The sequence below is a fragment of the Pipistrellus kuhlii genome, unplaced genomic scaffold, assembly GCF_014108245.1.
Source record: "Pipistrellus kuhlii isolate mPipKuh1 unplaced genomic scaffold, mPipKuh1.p scaffold_m20_p_3, whole genome shotgun sequence".
NCBI classification, from domain to species: domain Eukaryota; kingdom Metazoa; phylum Chordata; class Mammalia; order Chiroptera; family Vespertilionidae; genus Pipistrellus; species Pipistrellus kuhlii.
Genome location: NW_023425529.1, coordinates 182795101 through 182813854, shown reverse-complemented (window position 1 = coordinate 182813854; position 18754 = coordinate 182795101). Strand labels below are relative to the sequence as shown.

General features: G+C 50.5%; 1 protein-coding gene across 10 annotated transcripts in view; it reads left to right on the top strand.

Annotated features, from left to right (window-relative positions):
• TENM3 (teneurin transmembrane protein 3) overlaps positions 1 to 18754 on the top strand; it is a 367962-nt gene that overhangs the window by 183871 nt on the left and 165337 nt on the right. The window lies entirely within an intron of this gene.

Sequence of the window (18754 nt, the reverse complement as noted above, 5' to 3'; positions counted from 1 at the left end):
TCTTGATAGTCCCTGTGCTGTACTTTGAATCCCCGGGGTGATCTTTATAACTGCCAATTTGTACCTCTTAATCCTTTTCACCTTTTTCATTGGTCCCCTCCAACTTCCCTCCGACCCAGTTCCATCAGTTTGTTATCTTTAGTATGAATTTGTTTCTGTTTTGTTTTTTACAGTCTATGATATTTGTCTTCCTCTGTCTGACTTACATCACCTAGTATGATATGCTCCAGCTCTATCCATGGTAATATTCCATTTTAAGGATGTTCCACATCTTTATCTGTGTGTCTGATGATGGGCATCTAGTTTGCTTCTATACTTCCGTCATTGCACACAGTGAGTTTTGATTGATTTGCATATACCAAGTTTAAGAGCGATATGAAAAATACAGAAGATCCCTGGCCAGGTGGCTCAGTTGGTTGGAGTTTCGTCCCATATACTTTGTGTCCTGCAGGTTTGATTCCTGGTCAGAACACATATCCAGGTTGCTAAATCAATCCCCGGTCAGGGTGTGTACAGGTGACAGCCAATCAATGTCTGTCTCCCCCTCCCTCAGCTCCTCCCCCTCCCTCAGCTCCTCCCCGTCCCTTAAAAAAAAAGAAAGAAGCCCAGCTGGTGTGGCTCAGTAGTTGAGCATCCTCCTGGGAGCCAAGAGGTCACCAGTTCGATTCCCACTCAGAGCTCATGCCTGGATTACTCAGTTCCCAGTGTGCAGTGTGAAGGAGGCAGTCAGTCAGTAATGTTTCTCTCTCATCAGTGTTTCTCTCTCTCTCTCCCTTCTTCTCTTTCTAAAAATCAATAAAAAAAATACTGTTAAAGAAACATATCCTCAGGTGAGGATTTTAAAAAGTTCCAAGAAAGATGTCAGATGGAATTATAGTTGAAGCTCGGGGGAGACTTTCCTGAAGCAGTTGGACTGGATGGGAGACCTGTGGAGGGAGGACAGATGGAGGGGAGCGGAACGGGGACCTCGGAGCGACACCCTGACCGCGGTCAGAGGAGCAGAGGAGAACCGCCCGGGGAGGAGACCCTGCCACTGGGAAACCCAGGTGGAAAGGCTGTCCAGGGGGAGACATTCAGTATGATAAGTGAGCTATTAGTGTATCCTTATAAATAAGGAAAACGATTTTTAGCCTTAAAAAATGAGGTCCAGAAGAAAGTAAAAGGCAGTGATGGAGACATACATGGGCCATGATGGGAAACTGAAATGTTCAAGTTGACGTCACAAAGACCCGCACACCTGGCCCTCCACACCCTACAGCTGCGTACAAGGAGCTGGTGGCTGCTGCTGCTCATGGCTCTGCAAGGTAGAGACCGACTGTGGTGGGGCCAGGGCCCGCACCACCCCGCCTGGATGATCTGCTCAGGGAACTCTCCCCAAACCCGGGCTCCCAGGGTCCAGCGGGGCCATCGCACAGACAGGCCTCGCTAAGGAGACCCTCGCAGGCTGCTGTGGTGGCTCTCCTGTCCGAAACCAGGGAACAATCAGCTCTAACCCCATCCGATGACTCAACTGTCCATCATGTTCGAGGTCATTTGGATCGCTAGGGAGCTAAACACGTGGTCTCCATGCACTGAGAAGCAGTTTGGTCTGTAACAAAGTCATCGTAGGCTGCGATAACCCGACAAACCTGCCTCGTGGTCATGGCTCAGCCCCGATCAACTCTCGGCACCATGTTTCTGGCAATGAAACCCACTGTTTTGGGGATCCGGCCTGGGCCAGTGATGGGCACATAATGGGCACTCGGGAACTGTGGTGGCATTGGTGCTGGCGCCCATCGTTGCAGGCATGGTTGTTTATGGCCGTCTGTCTGCCGTGGGACCTGCCGTTCTCTCCTGGCTGAGTCGGTGGTAATATCCACACCGCCGCATTCCCAGCCAAATGATTCTCTGTTTTTCAATTTAAGCTTCAGCTGAACAGTATCAGAGGCATTTCAATAAAAATTTTACTGAGCTTGATTAGTTGATGAGGAGCGAATGGCGCGTCTTTGATTACCATGTTAACTCTCTCCGGCCCTGAGGGGGCCGTTCGGTAAGTCACCGCTTTCCGACCGGCACGGAGAATGCTCCCCGCGCGGCCCGAAAGAGTGAACGCAGCAGCGACAGCGGTGACTGCTTCTCACCCTCAGATCTGTCTCACGGCAGTAAGTGTTCCTCTTCCTGGGATGGCCATTTTCTCTGAAGATGAAATAGTGGCTCCAGGTATTTGTTTCTTATGGACCTAATGAGCTCAAGGAAGCGTGATGAGGTCACACACAAGCCGCCTACGGGGACGCAGGTGCTGGTGGTGACTGTGTCAGCGAGGAGCCAAACCCGACGGGGGTGGTACATGCATCTCACAGATTGTCACCCACCCGGGTACTGTGTTCTGAGGGCGCAGGCGATCCTGGGATTATGATCTGAGCGCGAGAGGGTACGGCACGGTGATGTGCCTAAGTGTTCGAGCACCAGGGCCTGACACCTCATGGTAGTGTGTGTGGCATCGTGTGCCAGGGACCCTGCCTTTTCATCATGAAGACGTGGCCCGCCCCCTGTGGAGGCATTTCACCCCTGAGTCTAATATGGCTTTTAATTACTCAGGAATGATGACCCCTCCTCTCTCGTGGGTAGGGACCTGCAGGCAACTCTTCGGATCACATCTCTTCCACAGACATTTTTTTCAGGTCACCCGGAAAAATTCTCCCCACTCCCTGGTGCCGGGGTTCTTGTGTCCCAGCGTTACAAAGGGTTCAGCAACCTGGAGAAAGGGGCTGATGCGTAGATTCAAGAGGAAGTCCAAAGTCGAAAGACAATTTTGAAAGGCATTGGGGTCATAGGATCTCCAGCTAAAGGAACTGAAGACTACCTCCTTGTCTAGGACCCTTGCTTTTATTAGCACAATTTGTCCTAAGGCAAGGTGAAGATAATACACTTCAAGGGGTAAGGTTTCAAAGGGTTTACAGAAGCATCGTCAGTTTGGGGAATAGCCTACCAGCTGTTCAGGTGTTTGGCCAGCAGGAGGCACTAAAATGCCCTGAGCTGTCTGGCAGCAGACAATCCTATTCAGATCTGGGGGAAGTGCCGTTTAGCCATTTCCAACAGGTAAACTATATATGTGGCTCACCCTTGTTGAGCCGTCCAAGTCCCATCAACCTTCTGATGGAACTCTTGTAATTATTACATGCTGGAATTGGTTCCCGGCCTGGAAAGAGTACTTGAATTCTGAAATACAAGCCTTTTGTTTCTTCACGTAAAAGGTTGTCTTTTCGTTGGTATGTTACTGTCTGATAACCCAGGAGGCACTAAGCAGTTATTGACTGAGTCCTCACAGTGTGTGTAACACCACGTGAAGTGCTTGGCGTGACTCAGGAGCACGTATGACGTGCTGGCTCAGTCATTCCTTCGTATTCGCTTCCTGACCCGCTGGGTGCAGTGTGCTCCGAAAGACGCATGAGAAGCGTCACAGAACTTGAAGTTTGGTTGGGGAGATGATGGACGATGACATCATAACAGCCCTGCAGCTGTAGCAGTGCGCCGACCGGAACTTGCCTAGCGACCTGGGAAGGTCAGAGCGGGAGCCCCAGCCGGCTTGCAGGAGCCAGGGAAAGTTCTGCAGGGGATGCCCCGAGCTGATGCCACAGCGCCGATGGGATCATCTAAGGACAATGGCATTTCCTCCCGAGAGGACCATGCCTAGGCGAGATATTGAGAAATAGGACTCGGGGCGTAGGGCTGGCAGGACCGTCCTGGCTTGGCTTTGAGAAAGTCACGTGCAAAGCAGAAAGCAAGGCTGCCAAGGGAGGGACCTGTCAGGTGAGGGTCCTACTCTGGTTTCCATCTGCAGAGTTTTTAAACCTGATTGGAGAGAGGAAGTAATGCAGTACTCTGTGCGGCTAACCGTGGTTCCTGGAGTTCCTTGTTGTACCCGTTTTCCCCCCAAACCCACGAGGGAGGTGCTGTTACAGCTCCCATTTTGCAGGTGAGGAGCCTGCTGTGTAGAAGGAGGAAGTAGACCCCCTAAGGATGCAGAGATGATGACAAATGGAGGCAGGACTCAGTCCTGCGGGATCCTGAAACACAAGGTCCACAGACATGGAATGACTTGCCCAGGGTGACGTAGTGAGTGGCTGAACAAGTGTTCTGTTTCATTTCCTTCCTGGCAGGAGGGTGGCTGGGAAAATGGATTCTTTTGAGGGAGGCCAAGCGAGGGGGCAGTCACTGCGCAGGGTTTGCCTGGGCTGCTGGCGCAGGACGTGGTCTGGCACGTTGGCGACAGAGCCGGCTTTCCCTGGCCCGTGCCCGCGGACACCTGCTGGCCTGGCACCATTGCTAACACCAGCTTTCACGCTCCATGGGGTAATAAATTACATGATCGCCCTGGACTGAGAGCACTATACAGAAGTCAGATTTGTAAGCGCTAACACAGAGAGCGATTGGGGTGCGTGGGGGTTGAGGGAACAGAATCACTGGCTTGCAAAGGGAGAGCAGGTCATGTTTTCTACTTGTAGCTGAATTGATTAGGAATGGAAGTGGGGCAGTCATTGCTGTCACAGTGATCATCGTTTTAAAGATGTGCACATAACAAAAAGGGCCTTTCTTTTTACTTTCTATGCATATAGGTGTGTGCAGTGGTTAGAGTGTTGGCCTGTGCACTGGAGGGTCCCGGGTTCAATTCCTGGTCAAGGGCACATACTTAGGTTGCAGGTCCAATCCAGACCCCGGTTGGGGCGCCTGTGGGAGACAAGCAATCGATGTATTACTGTCACATATATGTTTTTCTCTCCCTCCTCTCATCCCCTCCTTCCTACTCTCCCTAGAATCAATGGGAAACAGATCCTCCATCTTTAAGTGAGGATTTAAATATATGTGTACATATTTATGTTAACATAGTAATATATATTTATGGAAATACATATGAAATACATATTTAGTAAATAAATAAATATGTATCTGTCTATCCCCTGAGATAGCCATTCTTCACTGTTCGAGCAGGCTGAAGTTTGGGGAATTATTCCTGCTTTGGAACAAGTGTCTGCTCTGTTGCCTGACTCAGGCCTGCTCTGGTGTGTAACTGGCTCCCATGGCCTCACACTGCCCACCAGGCCTTGAATACATGTTTGCGGAAGGATAGTGGGGTGGAATCTAGGAAAACAGCGACCATGTTCGCCCAGCCTCGGGGCATCAGGTGGACTTTCAGACAGGAAAGCTTTCCCGTTCCCATGGAAATAGGCTCTCAGTAGGACTGGGTACTTCCTCTTTCCTCACTATCCCCAGTATGTATTGGGGCAAATACTGTTATTTGCCCTGAAATTCTTCCTGGTATTTCATACTTTTTTTGAAAGAACTGTTCTGAGTAGACTCGACAGCAGACACAATACTGAATGCGACAGGGTTTGGGCAAAAGAGAGAACCTCGTATTATTTTTACAATCTCTCACGTGACTCTTAACTGGGCGGTGTTTTATTTTGTGTTAGCGTATATTTCTAAACTATATAGCAGAGCTTGTATGGCTCTAAATCTTTATAATGTGTATGAAGATTTTTGTTATGATGGCATTTGCTCCATAATAAGTTGTTCTATATTATAATATCTATATATACAAAAGCCTAAATGACCATAGCAACTGAACGGACGACCGAACAAGCTGAGTGGGGTGACCAAGCAGGCAGGAGGGTCAGCGTGGGGCTGCCAAATGACCACACACAGGCTGCGTGGGGTGAGCAGGCATTCGGGGAGAGTGGGGGGAGAAGGAGGTAATTAGGTGCAACCAGGCCAGCATGGGGGGCAGCCGGGGGCAATCAGGCAGGCTGGCAGGTGAGCATTAGGAGCCAGTGGCCCGGATTGTGAGAGGGATATCCGACTGCCAGCAGTCAGACATTTCCTGAGGGGTCCTGATTGGAGAGGGTGCAGGCTGGCTGAGGGGACCCCCACCCCTATGCATGAGTTTCATGCACAGGGCCTCTAGTGTTAATAATAATATCACCCCCTCTCAGAACTAAGGTGGGGATGACTTAGGATCTGCTAATCTCTGTAAAACAGGTGAGCAGTGCCTGGCACACAGCCGCCGCCACCGGAGTGCGCGTGAGCAGTGTTTCTGGACAGCGTGTTCTCTTCCCGGCGAAGGAGAATGCCGTTCGGCAGGAGGGTAAATAAGTGCCACAAACAGGCACCGTGTGTTTGTCCTGACGATAGATTTGCACACTCACCATTGTTACTGCAGCTTTTATTTTCTCCGTCCCGCACGCTTGGCTTCTGGCTCGGTCAAGGCTGTCGCTTGTCACTGCAGGGCAGCCAGCGTCAGTGGCACAGGCCAGGAGGCGCTGGCTGAGGTGTATAAGTTGTCCTGAGAAAATGTACATCCTCTGAGTCTTTCTTGTACCAGGTGACCCATTCCAGCAGCAGGGCCAGGCCACTGGATGGGGATGTGGCATCTGAGCTGACAGCTGCCGGAGGCTGCCTGCTGCCAGCTCCAGGGGCCTCGCCAGCGACCCTGGGAGGTCTCCCGGCAGCAGGTGCCATCCCTAGTGGGTCAGAGGATCCCGATCGCATCCTGGCTGTCCTCCTGCCAACAAAGGAAAAACAACAACAACAACATCATGTTGCTGAGAACACGAGCAGCAGTGATTGTGCGGGCCTTCGGGCTGGGCTCCCGCCCGTTCCCTGCTCTGATGACTTGGGGAACCCTGTCCGTTTGGAAACGCTTGGGGTTGCTTTGGGCTTTGCTCCTTAGCCCGGGCGGCCTGCCCCCTCGGGGGGTGAGGTCCTGTGGAGTCGCTGCTGCTGATCCCCCAAGCTTGGCAGGGTCACCTCGGCCTCTTCTGGTCTCCGAGAGCTTCCGCTGGACTCGCTTCGTTATGAGGTTTCATTTGTTTGTTTGTTTCTTCAGTGGAGTGGCTCCCTCTTCCCCTGTCTATCAGGGACCTCACCGCCCCCCGCTTGCTGAGTGCCCGTGTGTCCAGGGACTGTGCCCTGAGAGCTGGTCACTGGGGAGGGAGATGCTGTGAAGGAGGGTCCAGAGGCACGGAAGGCAGAAATGCAGCTGGGGATGTGTTTCGGTTAGAAAGGAGTACAGCATGGATAACATGTTCCAGAAGCTTCTACACAGACCCACCACTTCCTGGCTGCGAGGACACCGGTTTTGTTTCGGCCTCCCAGGCTCCCCTGGGCCTGCTCGCGGCAGCCCGTGCGGCTCTCCCGTCCATCTCCGCGGCCGTGGGCTCTCCTCTCTCCCCGGAGCCAGGCTGGAAGCCCGGGCCTCAGCTCGCCTCCTGAGCAGCGCGGGCTGTCGCTCCGCTTGGCCGGGCTCTGTGCCCTGTGGGCTGTAAGTGTGCACGTAGGAGCATGCACCCGTGGTTGGCACCAGCTGCTCCATCTGTCTGCGTGCATTTCTCTTAAACCAAATTGTCAGCGTTGGTCTCGGAAGCGGTGGACTTACCGTGCCCTCCTCAGCTGCCTGCTTCTCCTCTTCCCCCCCCCTCTGCTCCTGCAAACCCGCACCCCACATGCGGACCCTCCCCGTCTCCCCAGCACGGACCCTGTTCGCCTTGGTTCCAGGCTCCTCCGGGACCCTGTCCCCGCGCAGTCCCGCTGCCTCCAGTAACTGCATTTCTGCTGGTGCTTAATGATAAAGCCATGACTGGAGACTTCATGTGGCTGTGCATTGGCCGCATGCGCATCCTGTGTGCCTGTCTGGTGTGTTGCATGCTGCAGTGCCCTCTGAGGTTTCCCAGGACACAGGCGTGTCCTCTGAAGGTCTGGGAATGTAGCCGGCCCGTCTTGCCGTGCCTTGGCCGTCGTGGGGCACGTGCTGTTTCTAACCATCCCAGTGGCTCCCAGTTTCCACACGGGGAGCTTCCAAGCACCTCCCATTCGCTTTGTTTAGCTGTCCTTCTCCTGCGGGGCTGCCTGGCATTTGAATGTTAAACGGAGAGGTGCATGCCTCCGATGTGAACGTCTCCATGGACCTCTTCAAAATGCTCATGTCGTGCAGGTAGGCCATGCCCTTCATTTGGCAGATTGGAGCAATAGACTGTCCTGGGCCAAAACAAGCCTATTTTGCCAAAGGTCTCCAGAATGTGTGGTGAACGGGCATTGTGTATGAGATGTACGGAGTGCTCGGAGCACGAGGCATTTCACTAAGTGCTGAGAACACAGAGCTCAGCCAGGCCAGACAAGGTCCCCGCCCTGAAGGGGCCTCTCATCCAACAGGCCTGCCTGTGAAATGTCTCCCCAATACCTGTGTCGCCATGGAGGGGGCTCACCCCAGGCGCTGTCCCCAGCGCTGAGTGGCGAAGGGTGTGTGGACAAAACCAGGGCGGAGGCGGCAGAGGAGGCAGAGGAGGCAGAGGAGGAAGCGATCACAGAAGGGCAGGGATGTGCACAGGGAGCAGGAGGGAGCCAGCACCTGGAGGAATGGAGAGACAGAACAGAGGCTGCAACACCCCGGAGCCTAAGGCCGTGGTGGGCAGGGTCCCAGGGTTTGGATCTTGAGCCAAAAACAGGAAAGAGTGCTGGGCCTTGAAGAAGGATTGGGCTCCGTTCGTGTTTGAGTTATTCCTTGTCTACACTGTAGAAGAACACATTGGAGAGTGCAAAGGGGTGGAAGTGGGGATGGAGCAAAGCGGTCGGTGTACAAGGTAGTTATGGGCAGATAGCAAGGTAGACTGCTTAGAGGAGTGAGGGGTGGGGGGGCGCGTGGATTTCCCAGGTGACACCTCCACTACGGTTCACACAAGGGGGTGGGCAGGTGCCGTTTTCTCATTCGGAGCGCACAGGACAAGGGCAGAGTTTGGGGGCGGGGAGAAGGCCAGGAGTGCTGTTTGAACACAGTGAGAATGAAGCATTTCGCAGCATCCAAGTGGAGCTAGCAAAGAAGCAGCTAGACGGACAGCTGAGTAGCTCCAGGGAAGTGTCAGGGCTGCAGGCATACACTTGGACGTGATCATTAGAGAGATGGTGACGGGAGCCAGGGGGTAGATGAGACGGCTTTCACGCAGTGTGCAATTAGCTCTGATCTGCGTGGATGGCAGCCATCTCTGGACCCCTCCAAGCATCACCGTCCTCACTGAGCAGGAGGTGGGTCCCCTCAGGAGCTCCCAGCAGGAGGTGGGTCCCATCAGGAGCTCCCCATAGGCATCAGGACCAGCAGGAGAGAGCGGTGACATCGGGTGCTGACCCTCTTCTAAGTCCCCTCAGGGTTGATGTTCTAACTTTATGTCTCAGAAGAAATAAGAAGCAATGGGGAGTCGTTGCCCTGCAGCAGATAGGCGTATTCCTTAGCTAAGTTTTAGTCACAGAGCTGTGATTCCATCACATCCTGTATAGTAAAAGCCTAATCTGCTAAGTGTCTGGTCATCCAGTTGGCTGTTCAACCAATCAGAGTGTACTATGCTAATAATATGCTAAGACCACTCATGCAGTGACCACCAGGGGGCAGATGCTCTGACCAGTAGGTTATCTTGCTGCTGGGGTCTGGCCAATAGGGACTGAGCAAGACAGGCTGGACATGTCCAGGAGCCCTCCCAAGGTCCCTCCCCACAAGGGGCAGATGCAGTGAGCCAAGCAGTAAGGGTGGTAAGGAGCAAGGAGTCCTGGACTGTGAGAGGGTTCAGGCTGGGCGGAGAGCCTCCCCCTCCCCCTGCAAGTGCACAAATTTCGTGCACCGGGCCTCTAGTGATTATAATATAGGATGCCTAATCTTCATGATCCCATGGAATTATTCCTATATGTTAGTTTTCCAAATATTGAATATATACATTTTTACCAAATACACATCTCCTCTTCCATTTCTGGATCTTCCCCCTGGGATTAATTCTCGTGAGCAAGCAGGGATCCTGACCCGTGGCTGCTGCACCTGCCTGTTTGTTCAGTGGAACAGAGACTCTGGGGAAAGCAGAGAACAAGACCAGGGTCTGCGTTTGCTCTGCAAACACCTCCCCTCTTCAGCCCAGAACCTGCGGGAGCCCTTGGTTCCAGGTTTTCTTGGATTTGTTGGTCATGGGAAGTGGAACACAATGTTTCATAGATTTATTTCTAAACTACATTATAGATCCTTTTTCTCAATGTGCTTTTTCACTGATAAGTTATTCATAGGATACCATGAATGTGAATTCACTTTTATTAAGTGTTAACCAATAACACTTCTTCCAAATAGAATGGTGAATCTGAGCTCTTTCCCTTGTATAAAACCTACCCCATGTTTTAGCCTTTGGATTTCTTCCCCTGGTTCCTTCTTCATCTTCTTTTCCTGGTCCACCAGTTATTGAGCATTCACTTTCCCTTTCTCCATGATCCAGTCTCCATGACAACCAGAGGTGGTTGCTAGTGCTGGATTCATCCAGGCCCATGGATGCCAGTGCGGACAGGGCTCAGGACCAGCCCCTCTCCATGTGGGTTGGGACGTTCCGGTTAGAGAGCCATTCCTCTGAAAGAAGATGGCCTCTTGCTCAGAGTTGAACTAAATTCTCTATTTTTCACATCATGGAGGAAACCAAAAGGTTATTTTAAACTCACATAACGTCAATATACAATATTCTAGGGGATGTTATAGCTATCAAAGGGTAGAGAAGAAGTAGATGCTTTATAGTAGCCACGTGAGCAGTTTTCTTTGCCATCTCCATAAAACACACACACACACACACACACACACACACACACACAAAGTCTCCCATATCTGATTGGAATAGAAGAGACCTACCTGCCCCCCAGTCAGCATTCCTCCTGACCAGCCCCTCTTGTTTTAGAAAAGCACGTTGGGCCTTTAGATTCCCACCATTTCCAGAAACACGGGAATTTTAGGAACTTGAAGCAAAGCCCGACTTTAGGATAGACTCAGCTCTGACAGGCGGCTGTTACTCTGAGTGAGACTTAGGACCTCCCTGCCTCCAGGCCACTGCCCCTCTGCGGGGGAGTAGGCACCTTGTGGGCCAGCGGATGGACAGGTGACAGTGGCATTCTTCGATTCCTCACCGGACTAAGGGGTTCTGCTCCAGGGATGGCTGATGTACGGCATAGGGTCAACATTCCCACCTCAGGCGTTTCTAGCCCGGGGGTGGGGACCCTTTTTCCTGCCAAGGGCCATTTGGGTATTTATCACATCATTCGCTTCCTATAACTCACTTAATAGAAATGTGTGTGGTTATGAAAAAAGGTTCTAGAGAACAGTGGCTTTGTAATACAGCTTGAAATCTGGTATTGAGATCCCTCCTACTTTATTCTTCTTTCTCAGGATTGCTGTGGCTATCCGGGTCTTTTTTTATTCCAGATGAATTTTTTGGAGAATTCTTTCTGGGTCTGTGAAATATGCCATTGGTATTCTAATGGGGAGTGCATTGAACCTATAGATTTCTTTGGGTAGTATGGACATTTTAATGATGTTGATTCTACCAATCCATGAACATGGTATGTCCTTCCATCTGTTTACATCTTTCTCTATCTCTTTTTTCAGTGTCCTGTAGTTTTCTGCATGTAGGTCTTAGTTAAGTTTATTCCTAGGTATCTTAATTTTTTTGGTGCGATGGTTAATGGGATTGCTTTTTAGTCTCTCTTTCTGTAAGTTCACTATTGGTGTATAGAAAGGCCATAGGTTTCTTGGTGTTATTTATGGAATTTTGAGTCCTGCCTGTAGTTGCCCTGGTGGGGCCAGACCAAAGGATTTCAAGGGTCTCATATGTCCCCCCACCCCCAGAGCAGATTCCAGCGAGGGGCCTGATGCCTCTCCATGCAGCCAGGGAACCTTCCTTAGCAGCAGCAGCCACCAACCGCCAGCCTTGGTTCACAGCCCAACCCGAAGCCCTTCTAAGTCACCCAACTCTGCTCGGGTTGTTTCTCCCTTCTTCCCCCACTCACTCCCCTGCACTCTCCGCCTCAGGGTCACCTCATGGTATTCCTGAGCAGCCTGCCATTGGCTTTTCCAAAGTGAGAAACAGAGAGGATGTGATTTTTTCTCTTACTTTGCAGCCAGCAGTACCTTACCCGGCAGTAACATAGGAATAATTCCTACCTTACCCGGCAGTAACACAGGAATAATTCCATTGGGGGGGGGGGGGGGGTAGAGAGCATTGCCAAGTCCGTCCCAAATGGATTCTCACAGGCCAGGGACACTCGGCACAGCCCACGTCCTCCAGGTCGCGTGTGGCTGTGTGTGTGCACGTGTGTGGGTTGTGTGCACACATGGGTGGCAGTTACAGTCCAGCACGTCAGCATGGTGATCACAGACCGGAACAGAACCCTTTCAGGGATTAAGTCTGTTCAGAGGCGCATTCCTGACTTGGAAACAGGCATTTCAAACAGAAAGCGTTGCCAGGGAGATGGGGGCGTTGCCGGGGAGAGGGGGGCGGAGCCCGCGGCCTGCAGGGAGGCCCCCCTGTCTCCCAGTCCCTCCAGTCCTGGCCCATCAGGGGCCTCGCCTCAGCCTGTGTTGGGGATCTGAGGTGGGAGGCGGAGAATGGGGGCAAACTCGCCCCATTGTTCCGGGGGGTTCTTGGGGCTCAGCCTTTTGCCTGACGAGCCTGCTTTTGAAGTGTTTCCTTTGCTTAATTTTCTTCACCTTGGAGATCCTCTCACAGGGTTTTCTTTTTAAGATGGGCATTCTCCTTCAGAAGCGTCGGTCTCCGAGGGAGGATAAAGGGACTCGGGCTTCTGTAATCTGTCAAGTGTGGCCGGACCCCTCGGCCTGGAGGACGGAGAGCAGGGCTCCGGAAGGAGGACTCCAGCCTCTAATCATAACCCTGCTCCCCCTCCTTCTCTTCTGTATTGTCTAAGGTTTTACACACGACTCCTTTTACCCCAACTGACCCCACACCCATGCCCCCTCCTTTTAATCTAGCCTGGTGGTCGGCAAACTGCGGCTCGCGAGCCACCTGCGGCTCTTTGGCCCCTTGAGTGTGGCTCTTCCACAAATTACCACAGCCTGGGCGAGTCTGTTTTGAAGAAGTGGCGTTAGAAGAAGTTGAAGTTTAAAAAATGTGGCTCTCCAAAGAAATGTCAATCGTTGTCCTGTTGATATGTGGCTCTGTGGACTAATGAGTTTGCTGACTACTGCTCTAGACCGACTATAGAGGAGTTTGTCTAGGCAAAGAGGATGAGAAATTTTGGTGTGTTTTTTTGTTGTTGTTGTTGTTTTTGAGGGTTTGCAGTGTGTTTTGTTTTGTATATATTCAGCTCCTTAGGAAATGGAAGTGGAAGCCCTTCTGCAGAGTCACAGCTCCGCATGGGGGTCGGACTGGCACAGGGAGACAGTTAGAGGTCTCTAACGGCTTCTACTCACCCAACACCTGTTAGTTACAAAGAGCAACTTTCAGACATTATCCACAGTGACCATAGAGGGTTTGTTTTTTTTAGGAAATTTAAGTTAAAATCCTCCACATAAACTGTTTCAGAACAGAAAGTAGCAATCCCTGGAATAGCTCACCTGGTCGTATGTATGTATAATATGTATGCAAATGAGCCTATAATTTAATGGCTGGACTTAAGAGTTTCAGTGGATTTTGATTCACAAACACACGAAAAGTAGCTGTGCCCACAGGCCTGCTTGTGCTCACCATCTATACTGATAATGGCCTCGGTGGTCATCACACTGTCACAAGACGCCTGCGTGCACAGCAGAGGCGGGCCTGGTAGAGAGTCCCCACCACCTCACATGGAAGTCCCATCTCCGCCACCTGGTGGCTGCTCGGTGCGGCTTCTGCTGGGGTCCCTGCAGCCCCATGCCTGCTGCAGAGGTGGGACGCCCCCACTCCAGCCTACCTCTTTGAACCAATCCATCGAGGAGGCCTGCCTTTTTGGAGTGATCAATCGATCAGTCCTGGGCCTCCTGCACTGTGAGAGGGCACAGGCCAGGCTGGGGGATCCCCCAGCCCCTCAGTGCACAGATTTTATAAAAATGACTCTAGAGGCCTGGTGCATGAATTTCGTGCAGGGCTCGCAGATCAACCATGTAAACTGCACAGATGCGTGTTCAACTAGGAGTCACTCTGGTGATCAGCAGCGGTGCTGATGACATGCGTTGCCTTGGTTATGCAGTGTACAAAGGGAGGGAGCAATGATCTTCATACTGTAAGGATAAAGTTAATAATGTAAATATAACTTAATCAGACTCACCCCAAATAGAATTACTGCCTTACCTGACCCGTGTGACCCCTGTTCATTAAGCAGACTAGTAAAACTTGGCAATCGTGCGGAAGGATGATGAGGTCGGATCTTTTACCGCTGGTAAACGGCCTGCAACATTTGGGAGTGACAAGACTGCTCATCAGCTTTTTCTCAGTGTCAGCATTTCCCCCCCACTGTTGCCTGGGGGGGGGGGGGGGAGGTGAGCAGAGATCCACCAAAGAACTTGTGTGCATACGTGCATAACCCATGGACACTGACAATGGTGTGGTGAAGGCCTGGGGCGTTCGATTCCGATCAAGGTTATGTACCTTAGTTGCGGGCACATGCCCAATGGGGGTGTGCAGGAGGCAGCTGATCAATGTTTCTCTCTCATCGATGTTTCTGGCTTTCTATCTCTCTCCCTTCCTCTCTGTAGGGAATCAATAGAATATATTTTAAAAATAAATTTAAAATAAAGTAAAATAAAAAGAACATCAACAACAGCCAAACCCCGTTGAATTGTTGTACAAGAGGAGCTAACCTTTGAGTTCCAATGACTGGACGCATTCACTCATCTTTTATTGACACTCGCTGTGTTTCCAGTGCTGCAGAGGTACAGAGCTTGGCTTCTAATTCCAGGGGCCTCCCAGCCTAGCAGAGTAATACGTAAGCGGGATGCCGTGGTGTTGGTTGGCCCTGTGTCAGAATTCAGACACTGGAGGGGCGATCCGAGGCCCCCCACACTGGCCAGAGAGCGCTAGACAGGGAGGCTTGGGTGAGGAAAGCTCTGGAGGAATTATAGGTGGAGCAGGGAGGAGAGAGAGCTGGAGGGAGGTGTATTTTGAAGATGTAACGGACGGTGACCCCCTGGTGACCAAGGATGGGAAAAGGGAAAAGTGGATTGAACGACAGGATGAACTATTTAGCTTAGACTTGGAGGTTTAAGACCAAGTCCGTTATTTTAATGTGGGCCCTATGAATGATTGTAGTCTGGACATTTTAAAAGGACATTTTGAAATGATACAAAAGACCTTTGTTTCCCACATGGAAACTGGACTGAATTGGGGGACCAGCTGCGGACAGTGTCCAGGCTCCCTGCATCCCTTCGGGCGGCAGGGAGCTTCCACGGGAGCACCCAGCCGTGGCTCCGGATGTGCGGACAGTGAATCCGTTTTAAAAAACGGGCACAGCAGGGGCAGCCCTGTCAGAAGATTCTTACAATCTTTATCATCACTTAGAACATTGAAATCATTCCCTGGGGATCGACTGGAGGGCCTGGTTTTGATCCTTTTCAGGACTACGGCTTGTGTCAAACTGCTCCCGTTCCCGTGCTCCGTGGCAGGTGCCAGGGGGATCTTGGCGGAAGAGTGAAGTCTGCCACTCAGAAGCACCACATCCTGGCTGTGGCCTCCGAGCCCTCACTCAGCTTCCAGGAGCGGGGCAAGCTGGGTGAGGGGCCCAGCCCTCCGAGAAAACCGAGGGAGCTCCCCTGCTGGGTGATTTCACTGATTTCAAAGCCTCTGTTGCTTCTAGTGCCAGTTTCCCTCCCAGCACAGTGCCCTTCCCTCCGTCTTTTCTCTCTACCAGGAGAACAGCTGTGCGTCTTCTCCGTGCTGATGTGGGGGGACATGACCGGGAAAGGGTTGCCCTTTCCCCTCGCAAACACCTCCTGTGTCCTTCCCCTGTGCTCGGAGGCAGGCGCCTCCCTGCACGGACAGGAAGTGAGCGGGAGGCGGAGGCCCCGCAGGGGGAAGCTGCTCATGTTCCTCCTCTCGCGTGGGGAGAACAGAGAAACGTGGCACGGGATGAAGGCTTTCCGGTGATTGGCCGGCCTTTTAAACATCTCCTTTTTGATCTCTGGTTTGATTGCTTTTGTTTTGTTTCTGTTCCTCAGTTTCGATGCCAGAGTCATTTGTACTGTTCTTCTCATGTATGAAAAATACATCTGTTCAGTTTCGTTAAGTATCCCAACTTTTGCCAATAGGCAAATTACTGTCCTCATCGCCTCCGACCATTGACTTGCAAAATATGTTCAGAGCGTAGTGTGGTTGAATAATGAGTTGAACTACATCATCCTTGTAATTCATATTTTTGAAGAATTGTGGTTCCTTCCTCTTCTCCTTAATGATAGAGACCAGTTCTTTCTCCTCTCGCTGTGGGCTTCTCCGCTTTCAGAGAACAGTGTTCCCTGCACGCCTACCTTTAACGGCATGTCTTGCTCTGAGAACGAATTCAGCCCTCCCACAGATCAACAAGTTGGAATGGCGAGTGATTCCTTCCCGAGATGACTGTCACCAGGTGTCCCAACCTGCCAGAAGTGTGACATACTAGAGACAGGATAATATTCAGAGACACCATCCCATTAACATGTAATGAGGAAATGTGAGATCCAGAAGACTCCAGAACGGGCATGATTGATTCTATAGTGGGAATAATATCTACTCACATTTTAAAAGCAACATTCACTCAACAGGGCGAGATTGTCTGCAGATACCAGCTAGGACAGGAACCAGAAACTTGGCCCAGATAAGGACTCATAGAACTGAAGCTACATGCATGTATCTGTACTACTCTTGCTACCCACTCAGGTTTTATTATATCTACTCTGAAATGTGCAGGGGGGGAAATTACGTGAAATATAAAACTCAGAAGCCTCCATAATTACAGGGGTAATTAAGAGGGCCAACTTAATTCTGAATGTCACATTTAAACACTCAAAATGATTATTAATTTTAATCTTTCTTTACTCTTTCAAGTAAGTTAGGTTAAAAACGTTACTGATTTGCTATTTCTTGAAATGCAAGACTTGTTATTATAGATAGATGATAGATAGATAGATAGATAGATAGATAGGTAGATAGATAGATGGATGGATGATTTATGGTTGCCTACTATGAGCACGCCAACAGCCAGGCAGTGTGTGTGCCATTTAATTTAATGTCACAACCCTGATCATTAACCCGGTTTTAATCATTTAATCATTAATCCAGTTTTGTAGATGAAGAATTTGTGGCGTGGAAAGGTTAAGTAACTTGCCCAAAGTCACAGAGTGCTTTGGTGGCGGTTAAAACCCACAGAGAAAGGACTGTTCAGAGGACCGGGACATGAGGCCCACCCCATCATCAGGCCTGCGTGGGAGACAATGAAATCTGGCTTGTCTTTTTGCAGCTTTAATTCTGCCTCCACTTCGCCCCTTTGCCTTTTCAGCTTCCTTCTTTCCTGGTGATTTACGCATCGCTGTTCCTTTACCCTTTCTGAAACCGAAGCAGCGAGCAGCTTAAAAGGTTACGGAAGAGAGAGAATAGGGAGGCGGAATCCATTGTGGTCTCTGTTTCTTAAGCCTCGGCGCACAATGCCGTAATACCCCGTCTTCCAATGCAGCAGGGGACATGGCTACGGACGTGGCCCGCATGCGTGGCCTGGCTGAGCGGGGCTGGGAAGGGTAAAGTGAGGACACTATTGACACAACCAGCCATTCTAATAGAATTGGTCACCGGCTAAATGAAGCAAGGGATTCCAGGTTATTCCACAGTGTTGAGTACAATTTTTTTTTATATCAGGTATCCATGTGCCTGTATGTTGTGAACATTGCCAACCTATCATAAGGTGTTTTCTCTAATGCTATTTAAGTCTTATTTAAAATATCATGCTTATGTGGTAGACATTACGTTGCCATAATTCGGGGCGGGGGGGGATTAGTTGTCTGATAGAACAGCGGATGTTTGTAAAAAACTTTTATTTTTAAGAGAAAATAATTATCTGTGTGGCTTAAGGCTTAAACATGGATTTGAGTCTTAAAATACATGTAAAACTGCAACATTATAAATGAAATTTTTGTGCCTGGTTCATAGGAGGTGCTGAGTAAATGAGCAATGGATGAGTGCTCTGATAAATAAAATATTAACATAAAGTGAAAAGCCATACAAGTAAATAACATGTCACGGAAATGTAATCTCTAACAAGTGCAGACATTAAATGCATTATACAAACCTTAAGTTGTCACCCTTCAAACTTGAATAATGCACTTATCTTGATTTTATGAGTTGTAAAGTCTAATACTTTAAAATTTTTCAGAAAATTCAATTTAAAAAAACAACTCATCGATACGCTCCCAAATTGTTTGTTTGTTTTTTTGTTTTACAAACTCTTGGAAGTTACTGGGAAAGAATAACTTTCTCAATACTCGATGCAAAAGAATAATCAAAGCACTTTATTTCTGTTTAGTCTCTTTCTCCGTCCAAAGGCGCCCCTGACCGGAGCCTCCTGTCGGTTAGAGGGCAGTTTTCCCCCGGTGGCCTCTTCTGAGGGACTGGGAAATCTGCTGAGGGCACGGCACCCGGCCCTGTGACCAGGACTCAGTGCGGGACGCAGTGGCCACGAGAGCAGCCCATCCTGCACAGAAGCTCCACTGACAGTCCCTGGGCGGGGCGGAGGCGGGGGGCGGGCACTGCTCCGTCTTGGCTGCTTCAGCACCAGCTCCCTGGGCTTTTCATGGCGCATTTCAAGGGGGCAGGTCCCTCCAGGAACAGGAGTTGTGCTTGCAACTGGCGGCGGCCCGCAGACCATTCTGACACAGTTGACTGCATCGCAAACCCAGCTCTGCAAATTACTCCCGATGAATGCAGCCAAGTAATGAGCGAAATCGTGTGGCTGTTAGAATTCATAAGGAGGAAATGTCCCGTCTAAA